A 19,172-nucleotide genomic window follows, 5' to 3' on the forward strand; every position below is an offset into this window, starting at 1 on the left:
CTACGCTGCACGCCCCTCAATAGCAAGAATATCCTTCCTCATATTTGGAGACCAAATAAACAAACTTAATATTGAAGATTTTTTTTTTTTTCCCCCAACAAAGACCAACTGCCTGCACATTGATCCATCGGATGGTGGGATTCGAGGGCTGCATCCATTGCTGCTGCTACCCAATGCAATGTCTCTTGCATTCAGTTTTGCTGGGGAGTTTGATGCACGTTTTAGCTCGGTGATACGAGGGAGTTCTCGCACCACTAGGGACCTCCCTTGACTCATTGTATTCCATCGGAGCGGTGCATCAGCTCTGCTGGAGAAGGCAGTAATGTCACACCGGGCGATAGGCAGCTGTATGTAGGCTGGGCTCGCTTGCGTGTTGGTGAAACGGAGGGAGGGAGGGAGGGAGAGAGGGAGGGAGAGAGAGACAAAAAGAAATATAGCAGAGGGCGACGAGGCGTGGATCCAGTGTAAACAGCTTGGATGTGCAGTAGTGGCCAGCTACTCCTTGACTCAAAGACAGCCGGGGGGGATTCCTCGTGTGCAGGCAAGGACGAGAGAAAGGGAAAGTCCAGCGTTTGCTAGAGGGAGCTTGTGTGTCTGTCTCACGTACTGCATCCTCTATCTCTGATCTGGGAGTGAAACGAAACAGACCAACAAAAAAACAACCCCAACAACAACTGCACACATCCCCGGCCAAAGGTAAGCGTTTTCTCTCTCTCTCTCTCTCTCTCTCAATGCATTTTTCGAAGGGCGTTTCTTTTCTTGTTGAATGCACGATAGTTGGCAGTGTGAATGATTGCCACAGCACAGGGAGAAAGGTACGGACAGTTCATTGCCCACCGCTCGCAGCTCTGCATCTTGGAACTGGAGATACTAAACTGTCTAGTCAGCACTAACCTCACACAATGGGCAACACTTCTGGGTTGAAGTTCTGTTTGCGTGTGGGTCTTTATCTAGAAAACAACAGGGCTCTCCCTCTCTCTCTCTCTTACTACCTCTCTACATGGGGCCAGCCTTTGAACCATGTATGTGTTTTTAGATCTGTGTCGCACTGTCAGCTTTTTTTTATCACTTTGTCTTTGTCTTGGTTCATTTATTTTGCCACTCACTGTACAGTATGCTACAGTGCAGGAAATGTGCTTGGTTATTTTAATAGATTTTTTTTTTTATAACTCTATTTTCTCTTTAGGTGTGGGTTCTTTTCGAGCCTGGGTGAAGGATTTGCTGGTGGTTAGTGTGATCCAGAGGCTAACTGTGTAGCCTCTTCAGTCACAATGGTGGGATTGATATGATACAGCTCAACTTGTCTTGGGGTGGTGTTAGCATAGTAACTGCGCTTGAACAGGGCCAGCTGGGGGAACCAAAATGAGTGTTAATTTATTCGTTTAGATTTAATCCTATCAAATATTTAAGGACATTTTAATTCCTTTTTTTTAGAATGGGAGGTCATTGCTTATTTATTAACTGGTCTCATAAGTGATAGGAGCCGGGCGAGGCCATTCGGCCCATCAAGTCTACCCCGCCATTCAATCATGGCTGATCTATCTCTCCCTTCTAACCCCATTCTCCCCTTAACCCCTTCTCCCCATAACCCCTGACACCCGCACTAATCATTACCAGTCTGCATGAAAAGAGTGGGAATCTTAAGTGCTTTTTTCTTTGAAAAATGAAATCAAGATGCGTGCTGTCAAAATTCAAATGCAGGTACTTGTCTTGTACACAAAATGCAAAAGCGGTGATTATTATGATGGTGCTCCAAGGAACGTAGACACAAAATGCTGGAGTACCTCAGCGGGTCAGGCAGCATCACTGGGCAAATGGAGTGGGTGAGACTCGAGACTCTTCTAAAGGAAGATGGACACAAAAAGTTGGAGTAACTTAGCGGGTCAGACAGCATATCTGGAGAAAAGAAATTGGTGACGTTTGGGGTCGCCACCTTCTTTCTCCAGAGATGCTGCCTGACCCCCACTGAGTTACTCCAGCTTTTTGTGTCCATCTTCAGTTTAAACCAGCGTCTGCAGTTCCTCCCTCCACCCTTCAAAAGGAACTACTTGTCTTAATTGCCAATCTCAGTGAACCATCATGCATTTGCAATTCCATTTTCTCACACGCACCTGTGAGGTTAATTGCATTACCTCCCATTTGATTTAATGGGACTTGATTTCTTGTCCTGGTTACTGAGGCATTCTAAAATGTCCATGGTCCAGTTCATGTAGCAATGGACTCATTCTGGAGAACTTGGAAGGTTCACCGTGTCTTAATGCTGCCTTCGGCATCCCATGTGTTACTTAGATCACATCAATGAAAGATAAAGTATTGTGTAGGGAGGGACTATAGGTGCTGGTTTACACCAAAGACAGACACAGAATGCTGGAGTAACTCAGCGAGACAGGCAGCATCTCTGGAGAGAAGGAATGGGTGACGTTTTGGGTCGAGTCTGAAGAAGGGTCTCGACCTGAAATGTCGCCCATTCCTTGTCTCAAGAGATGCTGCCCGTCCCGCTGAGTTACTCCAGCTTTTTGTGTCTATAAAGATTAGGTCTTGTTGAGTCTCATTGTCTGTACTCATTCACACCTAGCAAGCAGCTAATATTGTTACTTTCTTTTCATATCTTTCATCCATTTGTTCCACATCTCTTTACATCACCGTCAGTATCCCTCGTTTCTCTTTCCCCTGACTTTCCGTCTGAAGAAGGGTCTCGACCCGAAATGTCACCTATTCCTTTTCTCCAGGGATGCCGTCTGAACCGTTGAGTTATTCTAGCTTTCTCTGTCCATCTTCGGTTTAATCCAGCATCTGCAGTTCCTTCGTACGCATCTAAGATAAAGTATTGTTCGTGTTTGTACTTCCGCCTGGACTCTTCTCTAAAGCCGGAGGAACTTGGTAGTTTTGAAAGCACCAGAGAGTGGTGCAGGATCATAGGAGCCTTGTGCTAACATTGCAAGCCATTTAGCACTCACGTGACTACAAGGAACCACCTTTCGAACGGTGCTGTCTTGCTATTCCGGCAGATTCCCGACCCTCCACGTAAATTACAGGCTTCTTTCCGGGTAGATGCATAACTCATCTGAGATTGATGGTATTCAGATGTGTATCAGCCTCCAGTTTTAATTGTCCTGCGAAATATCGTAACATCATAGTTTTTCATCGCCTTTTAAAAATAATTCAGCTATATAAGATATCCCGAAGCATTTGTTACTCTTATGTTGATTTGCATTCGATAAATAAAATAAAATGTAATTAAGAATTCTGACCTTTCCGTTCCACTAATTTTTAAGCGTGCAACTGTTCTCAAGAGCCCCATGCAGCCTAGCGAGGAGGCTGGCGGGTTTGTTTGTATGCCTGTTTTAAAAATCGTCCACTCCACTGTGCGGATGATGATCGTTAATCATTCTGTGGGAGACTGTGGTAAAGCGGAAAAACATGGGATTTGTAACAAAAGCCTGGAAATTATCGGCGTTGGTGCAGGCAGTCAAAAGATGCATTTGCGAGAGGTTTTACTCAGCCTCTGTATCAGTCCTCCATTGTGTTTGAATGGTTTAGCAGCTCCACTGAAACACAATACAGATCCCAGGCATTCCAACCAAGTATTTGTCTCCCAAATCAGTCTCAATAATTTGGGCGTCTAGCTTGTTCTTGCAGCCCTGAATCCTGCCTTGTATTTCAGTGTTTTTGGAATCTCTGCAAGGTCTAGAAAGAGAGTAATAAAAGAATCAATTCACGCAAGTTCTTCATTGGTGGTGAACCACAGTTAATGTGATTGAAAGCAGATTTATTGGGAACATTGGAATGTAGCAGAGAATGGAGGCATCAGCATTAAGCATTGCAGTGCCAGTGTACGAATTCAGATGGTCTTCCACACTGTTGGGTTCTTGATATCTCTCTCGCTGAGGTTTGACCTGAAAATCAACTTGGATCAGCGTTGAACATTTTCCTCGTAGGATGTCACAACTCTTGCCTCTTGGGCATTGTAGCTCTTGCTTCCCATTATCTCGGTTACTTCAATAATCCTTTTAGCTGCCAGTAAATCAGAGGCAAATGAAATATGGAGAGAAAAAAGATCCGATTTGAATAAAAATAGTACCATCTGGATCTTCTGTACATTTTAATATAAATTGACAAAGATGAACTTGCACTTCTAATCTCACAACAAGGCAAGGCAAGTTTATTTATATAGCACATTTCATACAGCTAAGGCAATTCAAAGTGCTTTACACAGAGGATATAAATACAGAACAAGGAGAAAAGGTAGAAAAATACAAATAATAAGAGTAATAAGATAGATAAATAATAGTTATACATAAGATTAATAGAGTAATGGGGGATTATAACAGAAGTCCCCTCGTGTCGATCCCCGGAAAAGACGACATGATGCATAATGTGAGTAACAGCGTTATCTTCATGTTTACATGAGGTAGAAGTTTGGCCTTTTGATCCTGTTCTTTCAGCTGAGCTCAGCAGAAAACGGTGTGTGGGAAGGAACTGCAAATGCTGGTTTACACCGAAGATAGACGCAAAATGCTGGATTAATTCAGCGGGACAGGCAGCATCTCTGGATAAAAGGAATGGGTGATGTTTTGGGTCGAGAGCCTTCTTCGGACTGAGAGTCCAGGGGAGAGGGGGACATAGAGATCTGGAAGGGTAAGGTGTGAAAACCGAGATCAAAGGGGAAAATGTTCAAGGAAATGTAGACTGGTGCATTGTTAGCTGAAGGTGACTACGAGGCGTACAATCAGTAATATTTAATCAGGAGGACAGAGAAACTGGTCGGAGAACTAGGATGGGGGAGGGACGGAGAGCGAGGGAAAGCAAGGGTTACTTGAAGTTAAGAGAAATCAATACTCATTCCACTGGGCTGTAAGCTGGCCATGCGAAATGAGGTGATGTTTGTGGAGGATTTCTAATGGTCAGCTGGTTAGGAGAAGCCTTCTGTGTAGGAAGGAACCGCAGATGCTGGTATACACCGAAGATAGACCCAAAATGCTGGAGAACATTCCCCACTTCGCTCTTCTGTATGTGACTCCACTGATTAGTTGGCTGATTCAGTAGCAATGGGATCAGTGGCTCAATGTGGAGAAAACACATAACTGGCTGAGAAACATAGTTATCATATCATCATATCATATATATACAGCCGGAAACAGGCCTTTTCGGCCCTCCAAGTCCGTGCCGCCCAGCGATCCCCGTACATTAACACTATCCTACACCCACTAGGGACAATTTTTTTTTTTTTTTTACATTTACATTTACATTTACCCAGCCAATTAACCTACATACCTGTACGTCTTTGGAGTGTGGGAGGAAACCGAAGATCTCGGAGAAAACCCACGCAGGTCACGGGGAGAACGTACAAACTCCTTACAATGCAGCACCCGTAGTCAGGATCAAACCTGAGTCTCCGGCGCTGCATTCGCTGTAAAGCAGCAACTTTACCGCTGCGCTGCCGTGCCGTCCGTAGAAGGAACTGCAGATGCTGGTTTAAACCGAAGATAGTCACAAAAAGCTGGAGTAACTCAGCGGCACAGGCAGCAGCATCTCTGCAGAGAAAGAGGGTCTCCACCCAAAACGTCACCCGTTCCTTTTCTCCAGAGATGCTGCCTGGCCCGCTGAGTTACTCCAGCATTTTGTGTCTATCTCGAGAAGCTTAGTTGACAAACTGTCAGCACTGAAACTCCTTATCATCTGCATTAGACAAGTAATAGACCGTGTACACAGAACTGAACTGAACACTTCCTGTTGTGAACTGCAGCCGAGAGTAGTGTGTAATATATTTTCCAAAGCGTTGCAGAAATGTCTTGAGGCCTGTGAGATCCCACCTGTTCTGAAACAGTGGTTTGCAGTGTCCCTTCTGGCTGTGTTGTCAGGACCACTAATTGGCAATGGATCTGGATATGAAACCTGTTTTGTGTCTTTTATTCCTTGTAATACAATTGTCCAGTAAATTAGTTCACAAGCTCAGTAAAACTTTGCTCCTGCACACATCTAACTTGTCACTAAGACCCGTACCTACATTCCAGTTTGAACTTCAAACACAGAGGCTGAGTTACATTCAAAGCTGACAAAATAGTTGTAACACTTACTCGTATAAAGTGCTTTATTATGCAACTGCCTTCCTTTCTGGGTGGGAACCAGTTTAAATCACTGTTAAATAATGCCACAAAGTCATTTCTGTGCACTAACAACCATAATTTTTTTCTTCTGCAACGCACATTGCATGTCAGAGGAGGTGGTTGAGGCAGGTTCTATAACAGCATTTAAAAGGCATTTGGAAAATCACACGAACAGGAGAAGTTTCGAAGGCGATGGGCCGAATGTGGGATTGGTGGAGATGGGGCATATTGGTTAGTTGGGCCAAAGGGTCTGTTTCCATGCAGTACGACTCGAAATGTAGGAAAAGCTGATCAGGCCAGCTTTTGGAAGCAATATGAACAACTAAGTCACAATCTAGAAGATTTCTAAGTGCCTTAATATGTAGAGAAGTGATTCAAATCTGTCGAAAGGAACTGCAGATGATGGTTTACACTGGAGATCGACACAAAATGCTGGAGTAACTCAGTGGGACTGGCAGCACTTCTTCACACTGAGAACAAATCTGTTCAACGTGTCTCGTGTTTTGTGTTATGATTTAGGGCCTCGGCCGATGCTTGATAATCGGGTGGACGTATCTTCCTTCCAATCACTTGATGGATGAATAACATTTGTTAAAAGTTCATTGATTACATATAAATCATTTTTTCCTGTGTTTATTGGCGTCTGACTCTGAGGCAAGAGACTCCCATCGTTGATGACCATTGATGAGTAAAATCTATTGGCAGCAAGAAGCACTCATCTCTGATGTGGGTCTCGCTGATAGCTGCCAGGATTACTGACGTAAAATACGCATCGTAAGGGTTTGGAATGGCCAAGTTTTACTTCCTATATTTATTCAAGAACTTGGTCTTTGACTCAAGGAAGTAACAAATCTGTCTGTGACCAAGTTGTGAAATTGTTTGTTGCAAAATTGTGGTACCAGTTATTAATTTAAAAAAACGTTTATTAGAAGACTGAGGTGCCACTGCACAATCAGTTTGCTGGTGTTATCTAAGCCATGGAACATGCCTGATTGCTTGTCTCATTGATTGGAGATCATGTTGGTGCTCTTGCACATGTTTGCTTCCACAAAAATCAATCCATGCAGTAGTTCGACAAAAACCCGAGCCCAGAAATCCACGTCAGATCCTTGGAAGGGAATGTCTTTGTGTTTTCCTAGTAGCTACATTCAATTGGTGTCTTCCCACCAAGAGTGTGTTTCACATTACAAAGAAGAGTCAACTTAACCTCCCTCTTGCCAACGGTTTTGCAAATAATGAAAGCAATGACAATGGAGACGCAAGGAACTGCATATGCTGATTTACAAATAAAAAGGCACAAAGTACTGGAGTAACTCAGTGGGTCGGGCAGCATCTCTGGAGAACGTGGACAGGTGACATTTTGGGTAGGGATCCTTCATCTGAAGAACATGTCCCATCCACACCTGTCCCACCTGCCTGCATTTGGCCCATATCCCTCTAAACCTGTCCTATCCATGTACCTGTCTGAACGTTTCTGAAACGTTGTGATTGTACCTGCCTCAACTACCTTCTCCGGCAGCTCTTTCCATACACGCACCACCCTTTGAGGAAAAAAAAAAGTCAACCCTCCGGTTCCTATTAAATCTTTCGCCCCTCACCTTAAACCTATGGTGGCCCAGTGGTAGAGTTGCTGCCTTACAGTGCTTACAGCGGCAGAGACCCAGGATCTGTCCCGACGACGGAAGCTGTCAGGGGGTATGGGGAGAAGGCAGGAATGGGGTACTGATTGGGAATGATCAGCCATGATCACATTGAATGGTGGTGTTGGCTCGAAGGGCCGAATGGCCTCCTCCTGCACCTATTGTGTCACTCCAGCCCGCTGAGTCACTCCAGCATTTGCCGTTGCTTTCTACACAAGCTCAGCCTGGCTGACTTGATTGAACAGTTGGAGATGCATGAAAGTGGATCAGGCAGTATGAGTGGAGGGAATGGGTGGTGATGTGAGGGGGGAGTGCGGAGAAAGAGGAGGGGGAGGCTTGAGAAGGGAAAAGAAAGAATGGCCGGGGTGGGCCAAGACTTTATTTATTTTTGCTGCTTCTCCAAGGTAGCGTGGTGTAGATGGCGTTGCCCCAAAATGTCACCTATTCTTTTTCTCCAGAGATGCTGCCTAATCCGCTGAGTTACTCCAGCATTTTGTGTCCATCTTCGATGGAGGGGACTCTGGCGTGTGTGATGGACTGGGCTACATTAGCAACTCTCTGCAATTCTTTTCGGTCCAGGGCAGAGTTGTTCCAAAACCAAACTGTGATGCATCCCTACAAATGCTTTCTATGGTACATCTGTAAAAGTTTGTAAGAGTATATCGAACGCATTTAATCAGGATGCATCAAAGCTTGGTTTGGGAACAGCTCCATCCAAGACGGCAAGACATTGCAGCGAATCGTGGGCGCAGCCCAGACAATCGCACAAACCAACCTCCTCCCTTCTATTGACTCCGTTTATACCTCACGCTGCCTCGGCAAAGCCAGCAGCATAATAAAGGACCAGTCGCACCCTATCTGTACAGAGTTTGGACGCTCTGCCCGTGACCGAGTGGGTTTTCTCCGAGAAGTTCAGTTTCCTCCGACGCTACAAAGACATACAGGTTTGTCAGTTAATTGGCTTGGTAAAAATCCTTAAAAATTGTCCCTGGTGTAGGATATTGTTAATGTGCGGGGAGCGCTGGTCGGTGCGGAATCGGTGGGCCGAAGGGCCTGTTTCCACAGTGTATCTCTAAACTAAACTAAACTGATAGATATTTTATTTTGAATTGAAGCTAATAGAAGCACAACTGCTTTAGTTCATGTTGCTGTTGGGTTGAGAGACAACATGATGGTGAAGTGAACAACTTGGGTGCGGCACAGTGGTGCAGCGGTAGAGTGGGTGCATTGCCGCGCAAGAGACCCCGGTTCAATCCTGACCTCGGATGCTGTCCGTGACTTGAAGGGAATCTGTCGTACTTGGGTGTCCAGACTACATCTGAGCCCAGACCCAAAGAAATTGTGCAATGCAGGAACAACTCATGTGAGCAATCCCATTCATTTTATTATTCCCGACAATCACAGGATATCTCTCGTATTTTCCCACTCGCTTCCACACAAGGGGCAATTCGCAGTGGCCATTGAACCGACCAAACCTCCTTCTCATCACCACCCAAGTTTACTGAAGCCAATTAACCTACAAACCTTTATGTCTTTGGGATGTAGGATGAAACTGGAGCACCTGGAGGAAACTCACCAGATCCTTCCCACGGCACTGTGGCACAACGGTAGAGTTGTCGCCTCACAACGCCAGGGACCTGGATTCGATTTTGACGACGGGCACTGTCTGTACAGGGTTTGTGCGTTCTCCCCGTGACTGCTCCGGTTTCCTCCCACACTCTAAAGACATAAAGGTTTGTAGGTTAATTGGCTTCAGTAAAAAACTGTAAATTGTCCCTCGTGTTAGTGTGCGGGGATCGCTGGTCGGCACGGACTCGGTGGGCCGAAGGGCCTGTGTCTATGTTCTATCTTTAATCTAAACTAAACTACAACTAACACACAGAGACATCATGCGTCGGTGATGCCTAACTGCTGTGTCACTACAGTCAGCGTGGGACTCTGTGCTTTGGAAAACTGGTGCGGAGATTGGGAAAGGGAAGGAGTTTTTTAAAAAACTTCGCTTGTCCCCGATACAAGTTATTTCTTCCCAGCCCAGAAGTTAGAGTTAGATATCCAGTCGGGTTTTTAGACATGATAACATGTTTTGTTTTTTTTGTTTCACTGTCTTAATGAAAGCTTTTCCCAGAATTGTAGTCTATTTGTGCTGCTTCTTATTACTGAGCTGACCAAACCAAACCTTGTGGAATTTTCAACTCTTCAACTTCAGATGTTAGTTATTTCTGGAAACCTGTGGCGACGGCAATGCAAAACTATAAGAGGCAGAGTGTCAACTGAGCCTTTGTGACAGAACTAACTTGGGGAAACATTGTAAACACAGCGGCAGAGTTGCTGCCTTGCAGCGCCAGAGACCCGGCTTCCATCCTGACTATAGGGGGCCGTCTGTATGGAGTTTGTACGTTCTCCCGGTGACTCACGTGGGTTTTCTCCGGGAGCTCCGGTTTTCTCCCACACTCCAGGCATATAGATTCAGAGGCTAATTGGCTTGGTAAAATTGTAAATTGTCCCCAGTGTGTGTAGGATAATTCACTGGTCCACGCTGACCAGTGTGCGGGAATCGCTGGTCAGTGGACTCGGTGGGCTGAAGAGCCTGTTTCCACGCTGTATCTCTAATTTAAACTAAACAGCGATATGCACTTCTTATGGAAAACATTTCCAAGGCACTTCACAGGAATGGAAACAATAATTGAGACCTGACCACAGAAGAAAAAAACTGCAAACTTTATTTATACAGCAATTTCCACATGGGACCAAAGCATTTTCTAGACAATTAAATGATTTAAAAGTATAGTCCGTGTCTTTATCAGAAAATATCTAAGTCTGTTGGTGAACAGTGAAATTCTACAGATTTCACTCCTACAATGTCCACTTGTTCATAAGGATAGGAGCAGAATTAGGCCATTCGGACCATCAGGTCTACTCCACCATTCAATTATGGCTGTTCTATCTCTCCCTCCTAACCCATTTCTCCTGCCTTCTCCCCATAACCCCGGACACCTGTACTAATCAAGAATATATCTATCTCTGCCTTACAAATATCCATTGACTTGGCCTCCACGGACTTCTGTTGCAAAGAATTGCACAGATTCACCACCCTCTGACTAAAGAAATTCCTTTATTCACAAAATGCTGGAGTAACTCAGCAGGTCAGGCAGCATCTCGGGAGAGAAGGAATGGGTGACGTTTAAAGAAATTCCTCCTCATCTTCCTTTAATTCTGAGGCTATGACGTCTAGCCCTAGACTCTCCCATTAGTGGAAACATCCTCACCAATCCACTCTATCCAGACCTTTCCTGTGTTTCTCAAGAGAGAAAGTCAAGAGTGTTTTATTGTCATCTGTCCCGAAAAGGGACAGTGAAATTCTTACTTGCTACGGTAGCAGCACAACAGGTTTGATTGTCGAATAAGATTGGCCAGGACCAAGGATAAAACTCCGAAGATAGACACAAAATCCTGGAGTAACTCAGCGGCTCAGGCAACATCTCTGGAGAAAAGGAGTAGGTGACGTTTTGGATCGAGACCCTTCTTCAGGCTCAGCGTTAGGGGGGGGGGGGGGGGGGGGAAACCAGAGGTATGAAAAGGTACAGAACAAATTAGAGCCGGCACTGATGGCCAAGGAAAGGTGGAGCCCACAATGTTCCATTGTTGGACCAAGGATAGATCACAGCGGCTTCCAGAGGCTATGGCACCAGGTGAGAAGCAAACACGGTGTAGGAGATGTGCAGATGAATAAAAAGAAAGGGCAGAACATGGAGGTTGTCCTTTGGCTGCTGGTGGAGATACGCATGGCTGCTATTCTCAAAATCTACTGAGATTTGGAGAGTTATATGTCATTTTAGTTAGATTAGAGATACAGCGTGGAAACAGGCCCTTCAGCCCACCGAGCCCACGCCGACCAGCGATCCCCTGCACATCAACACTATCCGACACACACGAGGGACAATTTACAATTTTGCCGAAGCCAATTAACCTACAAATCTGTACGACTTTGGAGTGTGGGAGGAAACCGGAGCACCTGGAGAAAAACCCACGCAGGTCACGGGGAGAACGTGCAAACTCCGTACAGACAGCACCCGACGTCAGGGTCGAACCCGGGACTCTGGCGCTCTCAGGCAGCAACTCTACCGCTGCGCCCTTATGACTAGTCACTAATGACTGGGCGTAGAGCAGACACAAACCATGCAGGTTCAAATATGCCTTCAATATTTGGGGGGTGAACGCTTCCAAGTTGAAGGACTTTGGAAAAGGATCGGGAGGTTAAGGATGGACTGGGCTTCGTGTTGAAGGGCCTTCCTTTACCATGGACGCCTGTGGAGGGCAAGTCATTGGGCATTTTTAAAGCGGAGATTGATAGGTTCTTGATTAGTAAGGGTGTCAAAGGTTACGGGGAGAGGGCAGGAGAATGGGAGTTAGATGGAAAAATAGATCAGGCATGATCGATTGGCGGAGCAGACTCAATGGGCCGAATGGCCTAGTTCTGCTCCTATGTCTTATGATCTTTTGTGTTGGGGTGAAGATGGCAGTTCTTAAAGAGTTAATATTGTTTCTCATCTGTTCTTAAAAGAGGGTTCACAATACCGGAAGGGTGAGAAATGTTGCCAATGTTAATTGACAATAGACAATAGGCAGACAATAGACAATAGGTGCAGGAGTAGGCCATTCGGCCCTTCGAGCCAGCACCACCATTCAATGTGCTCATGGCTGAACATTCACAATCAGTACCCCGTTCCTGCCTTCTCCCCATACCCCCTGACTCCGCTATCATTAAGAGCTCTATCTAACTCTCAATTGAAACGGGGTCAGGAAGGGTGGACTGTGATGAGAGTTCACATGAATAAAGTTGGTTTGCTAATCCCTTTCCCCTCCTCGGCACCAAAAGCAGAACTTAGCCACGTGGAGTATTTAAGTTCAGCTTATATTTACTTGGAAGTGAAACAAACAATCTGTCTCTGTGGTACTGTGGAAATATCCTATTTATTTTTGTGTGAGCCTGCTGTTTAAATTGGATCACGCTGCAGTCTTCAAACATGAGCCGCATCACCATAAGATATTGTGGTGTGGACACTTTCATTTGTATGAAGAATGAATGCCAAAACATTGCAGGGAGAAGCTTCCTTCTGATCCTACTGGAAAACCAAAGTTTAACAGAGTCGAGGTCCAAGAGTGCACAGCGTTTCCTCACAGAATGCGATTAGTTTAGCTTAGTTTATTGTCGTCAGTGTACCGAGGTACAGTGAAAAGCTTTTGTTTGCCTGCTATCCAGTCCAAGAAAAGACCATACATGATTGCAATCAAGCCTTCCACAGTGCACAGATGAAGGATAAAGGCTACAACATTTAGTGTAAGGTAAAGTCTGATTAAAGATACCTCGAGTGTCTTGGATGAGGTAGATGGGAGTTCAGGACCACACTTTAGCTGATGACAAGATTGTTCAGTTGCATAATAACAGAAAAACTGACTAAACTTTTAACCTAAAAGTTTTACGTGCGTAAACTTTGAACATAATATTATTGGTAGGCAGAGGTTGAGTAGGCCGGGACTCTATTCCTTGGAGCACAGGAGGATGAGGGGTGATCTTATAGAGGTGTATAAGATCATGAGAGGAATATATCGGGTAGATGCACAGAGTCTCTTGCCCAGAGTAGGTGAATCAAGGACCAGAGGACATAGGTTTAAGGTGAAGGGGAAAAGATTTAATAGGAATCTGAGGGGTAACTTTTTCACACAAAGGGTGATGGATGTACGGAACAAGCCACTGGAGGAGGTAGTCGAGGCTGGGACTATCCCAACATTCAAGAAGCAGGTACATGGATAGGACAGGTTTGTAGGGATATGGACCAAATGCTGGCTGGTGGGACTAGTGTAGCCAGGACATGTTGGCCGGTGTAGGCAATGTGGTGCGATGGGCCTGTTTCCACACTGTATCACTCTGTAACTTTATAAAAAAACATTATTAACATAATATGTTAAAATAATTTTAACATAATTGCGTTAAAATTTTAACGTAATTAAAACGTTTCTTGAGAACTTTGTAACGTTTTGATCTGCACTCTTCACATAGAGCAGCATACTGCTGATCTGCCTGCAGCTGACAATTTGAATGTGAACAATGGTTCTGTGGAGGGAGGAGTAGAGGTTTGTGTTTCTGGGCCAAAGTCAACAATGACACAGGATTTAAGTCCTGTTTAGTTTTAGTTCAAAGATACAGCACAAAAACAAGCCCTTCGGCCTACCAAGCCAATAGACAATAGACGCAGGAGTAGGCCATTTGGCCCTTTGAGCCAGCACCGCCATCCAATGCAGATGCAGGTACAAATCGAAGGTATTTATTCACAAAATGCTGGAGTAACTCAGCAGGTCAGGCAGCATCTCGGGAGAGAAGGAATGGGTGACGTTTCGGGTCGAGACCCTTCTTCAGACTGATGTCAGGGGGGCGGGACAAAGGAAGGATATAGGTGGAGACAGGAAGATAGAGGGAGATCTGGGAAGGGGGAGGGGAAGAGAGGGACAGAGGAACTATCTAAAGTTGGAGAAGTCAATGTTCATACCACTGGGCTGCAAGCTGCCCAGGCGAAATATGAGGTGCTGTTCCTCCAATTTCCGGTGGGCCGGAATTCAATGTGATCATGGCTGATCGTTCTCAATCAGTGCCCCGTTCCTGCCTTCTCCCCATACCCCCTGACTCCGCTATCCTTAAGAGCTCTATCTAGCTCTCTCTTGAATGCATTCAGAGAATTGGCCTCCACTGCCCTCTGAGGCAGAGAATTCCGCAGATTCACAACGCTCTGACTGAAAAAGCCAACAGTCGATCACCCATCCACACTAATTGATTGGGAGATTGAATACTTTATTGTCACGTGTGACAATTCACAGTGAAGTTGTTTGCTTGCACACCCAAGGTAGTCGCCCATTAAGGGTGCGCACAGTTACAAATCCCCCCCCCCTCCACCCCCTGCACCGTCACCCCTTTGTTCTTCCCCCCTCCCCCCCTTCCTCCCTCACAGTGGGTGGTCAATTGTTCTTCCCCCTCCCTCACGACGGTCCCCCCACGCCAGGTCCCCTATTCTGTTCTATTATCCCACTTTCTCATCCACTTTCTCATCCCTACTTACTAGGGGCATTTTTATTTTTACACTAGACCAAGTGGACCCGTTGGGCCCAAACCTCTCCTGCATTGGTGCAGCACTCTCTCCCCCCTCCTCCCTCCCCCCTCCCTCCCCCATCTTCTCCCCTCCCCCCTCCCTCCCCCTTCCCCTCCCCCTCTCCATCCCCCTCAACCCCCCTTATCCTCTCCCTCCCTCCTTCCCTCCTTCCCTAGGAGATAGATTTAAACTTTAAAATGTGAATAACTTAAAAAATATAACACCTATTTCAATGAAAGTTCTTCCATTAGCACCAAAGGGACGACGGTGAGTAAGGTGGGCCTAAAATTGTCGCACTGTCATGTACCGTTTTGCCTGTAGTTCAGGAACAAACAAACGAGAGTTTTAGTATATAGATGGAGAGTGGTGGGGAGCCAGGGACCTGTTGCCAGAGATGGTGGTGGAGGCTAGTACAATCGTGGCACGAGGCTTTTAGATCAGAACATGGATATGCAGAGACTGAGGGAAGCGTCGCATGTAAAGGAGACTAAGTTGGTGTCATGTTTGGCACAGATATTGCGGGCTTGACCCTATGCTGCACTGTTCTATTTACTAAACAGGCCAGTAATTACTTTCAAATGTCAGTAGCTAACAGTCACTGGTCTGCTTTGTCTCTCTTCAATAAGTCATTTGTTCTCATTGAATCGAGAGTTGGAATTTAACATTACAATGGGGTTTAATGGATGAAGTAAAATGTCAGAATAACGCTTTCACAAGCTTTGGATTTTCCGCTGGGCACTTTTTGTCTGTGATCTCTTTCCTCTTGCAATGAAGGGGTGGAGTTGGATTCACGGGAGGTGGTCTTGGAGGGGAGGATGCTCCTCAAACTGCGGAGCATCCTGGACAATACAGCTCACCTCCCTCCATGACACACTGGTCAACCTAAGGAGCACCTTCAGCAACAGACTGCAGGATGCAGGACAGAACGCCACAGGAGGTCCTTCTTCCCTGTGGCTATCACACTGTACAACTTCTCCCCAATCTTTGCACATCCCCAATCCTTTCCACTCGTCACTTTAATTTAATGTTTCATGTATCTTGTTGTGTTTTATGACTGTTGGCAGACCAATTTCCCTCCAGGGATTAATAATGTTTTATCATATCGTATGAAGACTATTATTTATCTGTTGCTAGCACTTGGGTTCCACCTTACTTCTGCCTGATCCCAAAGTCCATCCATTACATCTGTTAATTACTTGCACAATGATATAATTGATCCTTGCTGCTTAATAAAGTAATCGCGGACAAATTATTAAACTGGGCAGGCATTTTTTTTGCATCGTGTGGATTCATTTTACAGTGTCCAACCATTTTGAACATAAATGTTCAGCATAAAGCAATGGAACTTGGACTCCAGTCCATGATATGGGAGACAGTCTAATTATACTCGATGAACCGAGTTTTCAAACAAAGCAATGCAAGTTTAGTTTATCATTGTCACGCGTACCGAGGCACAATGAAACGCTTTTATCTGCGTGCCATCCAGTCAAACAAAAGACTAGACATGATTACAATAAAGTTTTCCACAGTTTATAGTTAAGGGACACAGGGTATAATATTTAGTCCAAGATAAAGTCAATAGACAATAGGTGCAGGAGTAGGCCATTCGGCCCTTCGAGCCAGCACCGCCATTCAATGTGATCATGGCTGAGAGTGTGGCCAGGGTGGTTTGGGTCTCTGATGATGCTGGCTGCTTTTTGAGGCAGCAACTCGAGTAAATCCCTTCGATGGTGGGGAAGTCAGTGCCAGTGATAGACTGGGCAGTGTTCACAACTTTGGTGCTGTCTTCTTTGCTCCTGGGCCTTCAAGTTGCCGTTCCAGGCCACGAGACATCTAAGCAGCTTGTGCTTCTCTCAATAATTTGAAGTGGCCACAACATCTAAAAATCATTGATGTATGTGTCCCGTGCCGAATGTTTTGATATGTTTCGTTTGGTCTTGATTACTGCACATGGTAAGGTCATAGTCCTGCATTGTCATTGCAAGGCAGATACCCTGAGGATATTTTGACTGTTAGGGTGGAGCATGAGAAACAATAATGGATTCAAACACTGGATTACCAGGTGAAATACGACACTTTGGGAATGCAAATGTTTAGAAGTACATTATAAAATCTACAGTGCATCAGATGGTGACCGCAAGCAGCAAATGACAGAATTTTCTCAGAGTTCACGTGATAAATTACATTCATTACAAAATGCTGCCCCTTTTATTAATAATAATAATATATTCCTTTATTCGTCCCACACCGGAGAAATTTACAGTGTTACAGCAGCAAAGTGGATAGCAAGAGATCAAGAGATCGTTCATTATAAATAAATAAATAAAAGATACATAAATTGTCATCAGTTTTCTGTGTGTTCTTAGCTATTATTGTTGACTCATCTGCTGGGAGCAGTGCTGGTTATGCAGTCTCACAGCAGCGGGAAGGAAGGACCTCCTTTATCTCTCCTTCACGCACTTGGTGTGAAGGGGTGTCCTGCATGGGGTGGGAATCGTTGTCCAGCAGCGATGTTAGCTTTGCCATCATCCTCCTCTCTCCCACCACCTGCACTGAGTCGAGGGGGCAACCCAGGACAGAGCTGGCCTTCCTGACCAGCTTGTCGAGTCTCTTCCCCTCCGCCGCTGAGATGCTGCTGCTCCAGCAGACCACTCCATAGACTTCAAGAGATGCATTCAAGAGAGAGTTAGATATAGCTCTTGGGGCGAGTGGAACCAAGGGATAAGGGGAGAAAGCAGGAACAGGGTACTGATTTTGGATGATCAATCATGATCATATTGAATGGCGGTGCTGGCTTGAAGGGCCAAATGGCCTGCTCCTGCACCTGTTTTCTATGTTTTGAATGTTACATCCGTGTGCTTTCTTGAATTTCTTGCAAGTGCTATGATGATGTCTGAATCAATGAGGGCTAGAAATGAAAAGTCCAGATCGAAATTGAAACCGCTATGATTTTAAAAATTTGAAAGAGAATGCATTAATTCTGGATTGAATTATTCACACATTGCTTGGTGTCAAAAGTTAAGGACATCTGTTCATTGGATTAATACCAGTACCTGATATCTGACCAGCTGTCTTCATTTTTGCACACTCTGTTTTTATTCCTGATATATTCTCAACTATCTGCAAGGAAAATTTAAATGGCTGGTGTTTTTGCTTCACTCTGGATGGGTTATGGGGGTGTGGGGGAGATGTTTAATGAGTTTAGTGTAGAGGTACAACATGGAAACAAGCCCTTCGGCCCACCAAGTCTGCTCCTAACACGATCGCCCATGCACTGGTTCCAAAACTACACATGAGGGATAATGTACAGAAGTCAATTAACCAAAAAAAACTGCACTTCTTTGGAATGTAGGAGGCAACCAGACAATCGCTCTCAGAGAAAGTGTGGATCACCGGTCGGCGCAGACCTGGCGGGCCGAAGGGCCTGTTCCTGCTCTATCTCTGTGTCTGTATCAGAAAACCAACGCAGTCACAGTGAGAACGTATAAACTCTGTACCGACAGCGCCCGCAGTCAGGATCGAACCCGTGTCTCTGGCGCTGTGAGGTAGCAACTCTATTGCTGTGCCACCGTGCTGCCCACATTCATTATTTGTCACAGGTTGGGAAGTCAAAACCAGCTCATTAGCTACTTCTATTGTACCAAGACTTGTCCAGAATCGGTGTCAGACTCTTGTGACGGGCTCTAGCGTTTGTGAATACTCTACGCAGGGCACGGAGCCACGCATAGTTTCATTCATGCTTCAGCATCAAAGACATTTCTAAGAATGTAGTGAGTGAGAGGTCGTGGCCACACAGCTTGCTTGTTCAGCCTTTTCAATTGGCGAAGGGCAGCATCGGCTCCAAGTTTCCCAGCATCTTGAAACATCTTTATTAACAGGATGGTAGGAAGGAACTGCAGATGCCAGTTTATGCTGGAGCAAGTGAGTGGGACAGGCAGCATCTCTGGAGAAAAGGAACCCCTCTATCATTTATTAACAAGTTGGTGATGCTGCAGGAAGAGAGGTGTCAGCTTGGCCATTGCTTTCCCGCCATCAGTAAGAGCATATTAGGAGGCGTGGAGAACTGAAGGTCTTCTCCAACAAATCTTTCAGGGCAATAGAATAGGTAAGCAGATGCTCAAAGCATATCGGACGTATTAATTTTGAAGGTGCGGAATAAAAGAGCAAGGAAGGCAATCGGCTTCTGTACATCGCCCCCTAGTGTGGAGGATAGAACTGGTGAACGGGGGGTCATTGGTTGGCGTGGACCTGGTGGGCTGAAGGGCCTGTTTCCACCCTGTATCTCT

General features: G+C 45.4%; 1 protein-coding gene across 1 annotated transcript in view; it reads left to right on the forward strand.

Annotated features, from left to right (window-relative positions):
- Positions 1-434: 434 nt before the first annotated feature.
- Positions 435-19,172, forward strand: part of LOC144601928 (FERM domain-containing protein 4B-like) — a 272,807-nt gene continuing 254,069 nt past the window's right edge. The window contains exon 1 of the mRNA XM_078414519.1: positions 435-696. The gene's annotated coding sequence lies outside the window, so the exon portion shown is untranslated. The remainder of the gene's footprint in view (positions 697-19,172) is intronic.

This window comes from Rhinoraja longicauda, chromosome 17 (assembly GCF_053455715.1).
Source record: "Rhinoraja longicauda isolate Sanriku21f chromosome 17, sRhiLon1.1, whole genome shotgun sequence".
NCBI lineage: Eukaryota > Metazoa > Chordata > Chondrichthyes > Rajiformes > Arhynchobatidae > Rhinoraja > Rhinoraja longicauda.